Below are 7,191 nucleotides of genomic sequence, written 5' to 3'. Positions count from 1 at the left end.
TTATGGTTGTTGTCCTATGGACTAAAACCCTTCGGTTTATATAGACACCAGAGAGGGTTAGGGTTACACAAGGTCGGTTACAAAGGAGGAGATATCCATATCCGTATTGCCTAGCTTTCCTTCCACGCCAAGTAGAGTCCCATCCGGACACGAGACGAAGTCTTCAATCTTATATCCATATCCATAGTCCGGCTGTCCGGAGACCCCCTTATCCAGGACTTCCTCAGTAGCCCCTGAACCAGGCTTCAATGACGATGAGTCCGGCACGCAATATTGTCTTCGGCATTGCAAGGTGGGTTCCTTCTCCGAATACATCATAGAAGAATTTGAATACGAGGATAGTGTCCGACCCTGCAAAATAAGTTCCACATTCCACCGTAGAGAGATTAATATTTTCGCAGATCTAATTTGTTGGCTTGTTTTGGCAGCATGACGTTACGTCATGGCCTGGTGATTATTCGAACCGTTTCTTTTAATCAGCCCCGCACATAACGCGAGGCAGTTTTTTGACACATCTTGTCAAAGCAGAGATCGTGTCCCCTTATTACGGGATTCTCATGAATACGGGCGTGGGTAACCCAACTGCGCCATCAATTGCGGCGCTTGGGGGATAAGCGAGTTTTACCAGGCAAGTGCGGATGCTTAGTTTCGTCTGCCCATATAAAGGGATAAGGACTCACCTTTCTATCCACGCCTTCTTCCTCCCTTACTCATCCGTTTTCGCACACTAGAGCTCTAGCGCCCAAGTCCGCACTTCCCACCTCAACCTTCTCCAACCATGTCCGGAGCGGGAGGCAGGTGGATGGTCTCCTTCGTCACGGAGGGAGACATCGAGAAACTGAGGAGAGCCGGATACCTGCCCGACGACCTCGTGCACCGGCTCCCAGATGAGGGGCAGCTCATCCCCACCCCCAGGCCCCATGAGAGGGTAGTATTCCTCACCCATTTCCTCCGCGGACTGGGATTCCCTCTCCATCCCTTCGTCCGGGGGCTCATGTTTTATTACGGCATGGATTTCCACGATCTGGCCCCGAACTTCATCCTCAACATCTTGGCGTTTATCGTCGTGTGCGAGGCCTTCCTCCGCATCAAGCCCCACTTCGGCTTATGGCTGAAGACCTTCAATGTCAAGATGAAGGTGGTGGGCGGCCGCCAGGCAGAGTGCAGAGGCGCCATGGTGGGCAAGATGCCCAACGTAACATGGCTCAAGGGCTCCTTTGTGGAAACCATAAAGGGGTGGCAATCGGGGTGGTTCTACATCACCGAGCCGCGCGACCCTGCATGGGCAGTGGCCCCCGAGTTCCGATCTGGCATCTCCACGCGGCTCACCTCCTGGAAAGAGAAGGGCCTGTCTTGGGGTAGTTCGAAAGAGATGACCGGACTCCAAACATGTATTCAAAACATGGTGAACAAGAAGCTCAAGCTTGTCAACATAGACCAAGTTATGCTCATCCGCCGGATACTCCCATGCCAACAATGGGAGTTCAACTTGTGGGAGTTTGATCCGGCGCAGCACCGAACTCTGAACAGGCTCTTCGACACGACTCATGAAGACGCCTGGAGGGTGCTGTTCAAAAGTGCCGAGGTCCCCCCCCCTATTACTGAGGATCGCGGATTCAGCGTGAAGCGCCAAGCCAATGCGGTAAGCTGCTTTACCTTTCACAGGATACTTATTTTTTTATATAGATTGACTCTATCCGGGATCTACACTCCCATACCTTTGATAGGACTGGCAGAAGATGGCCGGATAGATCGACTGTCCAGCTCCTTTGCCCGAAGGCCCCGCGGACGCTCTTCTGGCGAAGATGTTGACTCCAACCCCTTATACGGTGCCGGAGAAGACCAAGAAGGCCAAGGGAACCCGAAAGAGTTCCTGACGCCAGGTGTAGTCGGACTCACCGTCCGATGACTCTGCGGTGCACTCTTCCCCCGAAGATGAGGAAGAAGAAGGAGAAGAAGATGCTCCCCCACTGACTGGGGGAGACAAGAAAAGGAAGGCCGCCCCAACTAGGGAGGCTAGAGGGTCCAATAAGGGAAGGACTCTCCTTCAGGATAGTTCCACCGCCGAAGACGAAGGCGAAGACGAGTGGTTGCCCAGGGCCAAGCCCCCGGGGAGATCGTAAGTATACGGATACCAGAGTAACTCATAGGATTCCTTTGTCGCACTGCTTTCCCTAACGTCGAACACAATTATGCAGGCCGCCACGAGCCAGTATCGATGTATCATCGGATGGCTCCTTGGGCTTGTCGGACATGGATAGCGATCCAGTCCCGACCGCCACCTCCCCTCATCCTACCGACGATGCCGAGGTGTTGTCTCAAGAGGCACCGGATCGAGGGGAGACAGTCCCGCAGGCACCTCAAGGCGACCTTCCGGACTCTGGGAGCCGAGGGGACTGGGCCCCTAAGAGCTCTGAGTTTGGCCCTCAGCCGAACACCGCGCCGGAACCTCCAGCGGTTCCAGGCTCGGGCAAGCGGCCTCATTCTAAGAGGGGCAAGATGCCTCTGCCGGTGACCTCTGTCCATCCAGAGGCGCTGGACAATCTGCTGGAAGCGCTTCCACCGGCGAGGAGCACCGCACTATCATGAGTGCGGTGATCCAGAAGGTTCAGTCCGCAAAGAGCGGATTGACTGAAGCATGTGCCAGCCTACTAACAGGCTTCGAGGTAAGTGTTTTAAAATATAGTAGAAATATTACTTCATAGACAGTAGCCCCTGATGGTTTGTTGGGTGTTCACAAAGAAAAGCTGAACAGAGGATCAAATAATATCGCAGGAGTCTAATATAAGTGTGTCAATATGCATATGCAGGCTTCGCTGCTGGCGTCCGCCGCACTAACTGCGGAGGTCGCCGTACTGAAGCAGGACCTCGAAGGGTCTAGGAAAGAGCTCGGCCTTGCCAAGAGGCAGCTCGAGGAGAACAAGGGTAAGTAATACCTTGTCTTATGTATATATAAAAGAGGACGCGATTGCAAAATGACAGGATCATCGTATGTTTGCCAGGGGCCACGACCGAGGTGGTGACCCTGAAGCAAGCGCTAACCAAGGCAGAAGATAAAGCGGCGAAGTAGCGCACCGAGCAAGAGAAGCACGAGGCTCAGGTGGGCGAGGTGGAGCAAGAGCTCCAGGCTCTTGTGGCAAAGCACGAGGCGTTGGAGCTTGACTCCAAGACGCGGGAGTCTGAGCTTGCCGCGGCCCTCGAGAGTGTAAAAAGTGGCAAGGCCGATGCCCAAAAGGCCCTCCAAGAGATCGATGCGATGAAGAAGATAGCGGCGGGTAAGGCTTTCTATATGCAAAGCAAGCATGTAAAAGTAAATTACCGATTACTTACCCGGATCCGGAGCTCTTTAGGAGCATTCGTAGATTTGCCCCGCAGTGTGTCCGATGCCGCACAATTTTACCAGGCCAAGGACGGAAGCTCGACGGAGAAGCTGCTCTGGTCTCAGTATGCTGAGGTCGAACATCCGGTGCCAATGAGCGACCAGCTGAAGCTGATGGTCGAGCTACATAAGGCGGCCGATCAGGCCATGAAGAGCTTTATAGTCCGGCTGTGGCCTGGCGACGCCCTTCCGAATAGCTTCTTCGGCCTAGTGAGGCGGCTTGTGGATGCCTGCCCGCGACTGGAGGTCGTCAAGCGATCTGTCTGCATTGAAGGTGCACACCGGGCTTTCGCCCGTGTGAAATTGTAGTGGGTCAAGCTAAACGCCGTGAAGCTGATAAAGGAGGGGCCGCCAGAGGGTAAGGAGCACCGCCACCCCGAGATGTACTACGAGGGTGTTCTGCCGGGTACCCGTCTCATTGCGGACGAGTGTTCAAAAGATGTAATATTTGAATGAGACTTGCTCGTTTTATCCTGTATGTATGAAAACTTGTTTCATATGCGCTATGCAACGCTTGTTGGAATTTAAAATATTACCTTCTGTTTGGCTGTTTATCCAATCTGAGAGATGGCTAGTCCTCGGCTTCTGCCCCCATGCCACGAGTGCTGGGGTGTTCAGGATAAACCAGAGCACTCTTGTTCCCATGTTTGGGTCCTTCGAGGGAGGTGCTCAGCACAGCGAACAAGGCAACCGGACTAATGATGCTTTATCACTCTCACTTAGCCATAGAATTCTATAATTTTAAATTTCGGCGAAGCCCCTGGTATTCAGAAGGCCGAATTCAGGGCACCATACACGCCTTTGAGCCAGACAGGGCCGGCCCCTCGCTCTAAGCGGCATAAGTCTTTAGGGACTTGAAAACCTCGCTAAACAGCGACCGGTCTCTTGCCTTATCATGACAGCCAGTTTTAGCTTCCTCTACTGAGGTGCTGAACTTAGCAAAACTGGGGCACAATCGCAGTAGTTCTCCTAGCGCTACCTTAGCCGATACAGCGGAACACAAGGTACCAAAACATAGGAGCCGGGCAAACCCAACATTTGACCAAATACATGATTCGAAGCTGATGCATATAATGCTATAAGTTTGGGGTGCTGCACTTGTGAAAGTGTTCGGACTTTTCACACCGCATTGTGGGGTACATAAGCCCCTGGTGTATTGGTCGTACCATAGTGTACGGTTGCAAGGCGTCGTTAATGAACACACACACACACACACACACACACACACACATATATATATATATATATATATATATAACAAGAATGCAATAATAGTCGTAATGTCATGCATTGTTTATTAAAAATTGCGTTAAAGCAGAGTGATACAGATAGTGCGATAAGCAAAGAGTAGGACTATGTCCTTTCCGAGGGCAAGCTGTGGTATAACGTAGTTGTCTGCCTCCTTGGTTGCTGCATCATGTGTTCAGCAATAGTGCTGCTGGAGAGTGTTTCCAGAGATTAAGGTCCTAAAAGAAAAAGAAAAAAATAACCGAACGGGAAGCCCCTAGTGAGGTTTAGGCCGCGTCTTGGGGCGTGCCGTAGTCGTGCCCCCTCCCCACATGTGCCCATGGTATTTTAATGCGTAATTATGTACGTGCGGCATGAGTTTCGCCGCTGGGCTGGGATTGGGGTGGCCGCCGTATTGCTACGCGAGCTCAGATCGCGCCAGGCGGTCTATTTGCTGATTGCCTCGAGCGCGCTCGAAGGTGTCCGGGCTGTGAAGCGCCGAACTAGTTGATTGCCTTGAGAGGCTGCTTTGCGTTTCTGCTGCAAGGGCTGCGGTGTGCTCCTTTGTTCGGAGAGAGCGCTCTATGTTTCCATTGACTGTAATAACTCCGTGAGGTCCGGGCATCTTGAGCTTGAGGTATGCAGAATGCAGTACCGCATTGAATCTAGCAAATGCGGTTCGCCCGAGCAGCACGTGATAACCACTGCGGAAGGGGACTATATCGAAGATTAACTCTTCGCTTCGGAAGTTATCCAGGGATACAAAGACCACTTCCAGTGTAATTGAGCCTGTGCAATGGGCCTCTACACCTGGAATGACGCCCTTAAAGGTCGTTTTTGTGGGTTTGATCCTTGAGGGGTCTATACCCATTTTGCGCACTGTGTCCTGATAAAGCAGGTTCAGGCTGCTGCCGCCGTCCATAAGGACTCGAGTGAGGTGAAATCCGTCGATGATTGGGTCTAGGACCAGTGTGGCGAATCTGCCATGACGGATACTAGTCGGGTGGTCCCTGCGATCGAAGGTAATCGGACAGGAGGACCAAGGGTTGAACTTTGGGGAAACTGGCTCGAACGCATATACGTCCCTGAGCGCACACTTCCGCTCCCTTTTGGGGATGTGGATTGCGTATATCATGTTCACCGTCCGCACTTGCAGGGGAAACCTCTTCTGTCCTCCAGTGTGTGGCTGCCGGGGCTCCTCCTCATCATTGCTATGCGGCCCCTTGTCCTTGTTTTCGGCAATTAACTTGCCGGCCTGCTTGAACACCCAACAATCCCTGTTGGTGTGATTGGCTGGCTTATCTGGGGTGCCCTGTATTTGACACGAGTGATCGAGTATACGGTCCAAGCTGGACGGACCCGACGTACTTTGTTTGAATGGCTTTTTCCGCTGACCGGGTTTAGAGCCTTTGAATCCGGCATTGACTGCCGTATCCTCAGTATTTTCGCTGTTAATGCGGCGCTTATGCTTGTTGCGATGTGACCTGCTATTGCCGTCCTTGGTATCTAAGGTTCCATGGTTCTTTGATATGTTATTACTGCGAGCCAGCCAGCTGTCTTCTCCCGCACAAAAGCGGGTCATGAGCATCGTGAGAGCTGCCATAGATTTCGGCTTTTCCTGACCAAGGTGCCGGGCTAGCCACTCGTCTTGGATGTTGTGCTTGAAAGCCGCTAAGGCCTCCGCATCTGGACAGTCGACGATTTGATTTTTCTTTGTAAGGAACCGAGTCCAGAATTGCCTGGCCGACTCTCTGGCTGCTGAATTATGTGGCTCAAATCATCGGCGTCTGGTGGTCGCACATAAGTGCCCTGAAAGTTGTCGAGGAATGCGGCTTCCAGATCTTCCCAACGGCTAATGGAGTCCGCTGGCAAGCTATTAAGCCAATGTCGCACTGGTCCTTTAAACTTTAGTGGGAGGTATTTGATGGCGTGTAAGTCATCGCCGTGGGCCATCTGGATGTGGAGGAGGAAGTCCTCAATCCATACTGTGGGATCTGTTGTGCCGTCGTATGATTCAATATTTACAGGTTTGAAACCTTCTGGGAATTGATGTTCCATTACTTTGTCTGTGAAGCATAAGGGGTGTGCGGCGCCTCTGTATTGGGCTATATCGTGACGCAACTCGAATGGGTCTTGCCCGCTGTGTTCGGCCCGGACGGATTTGCTTTTACTGTATCTGGCGTGACGTTTTTCTTCTCACAGAGTGGTGCGCCCTCGTGATCCGTAGATCGATCTTGAATGCTTTGCCTTGTCCTCCAATATGTCTCGCAGGTCTGGCGTATCTCCCCATGCCTTTTTATTTGAATGGCGTTGGGGTGGAGGCTGAGCTTTTGGCTGGAATGCCTCTCTATCACGGCCACGAGGTGGCCGATCAACCGTATCATACGCTTCTTCCTCCAATCGGGGTAGTAACCTGCGCCTTGGGTAACTCTTGGAGGGGCGCTCGAGTTTATATTCCTCGGCCGCGAGGACTTCAGTCCATTTGTCAGCTAGCAGATCTTGATCAGCTTGAAGCCACTGCTACTTTTTCTTCAGGATATTTGCCGTGGCCATAAGCCGGTGCTTGAAGCGCTCTTGTTCGACGG

The sequence above is a fragment of the Triticum aestivum genome, chromosome 4A (assembly GCF_018294505.1).
Source record: "Triticum aestivum cultivar Chinese Spring chromosome 4A, IWGSC CS RefSeq v2.1, whole genome shotgun sequence".
Taxonomy (NCBI): Eukaryota; Viridiplantae; Streptophyta; class Magnoliopsida; order Poales; family Poaceae; genus Triticum; species Triticum aestivum.
This window is presented reverse-complemented; position numbering follows the sequence as displayed.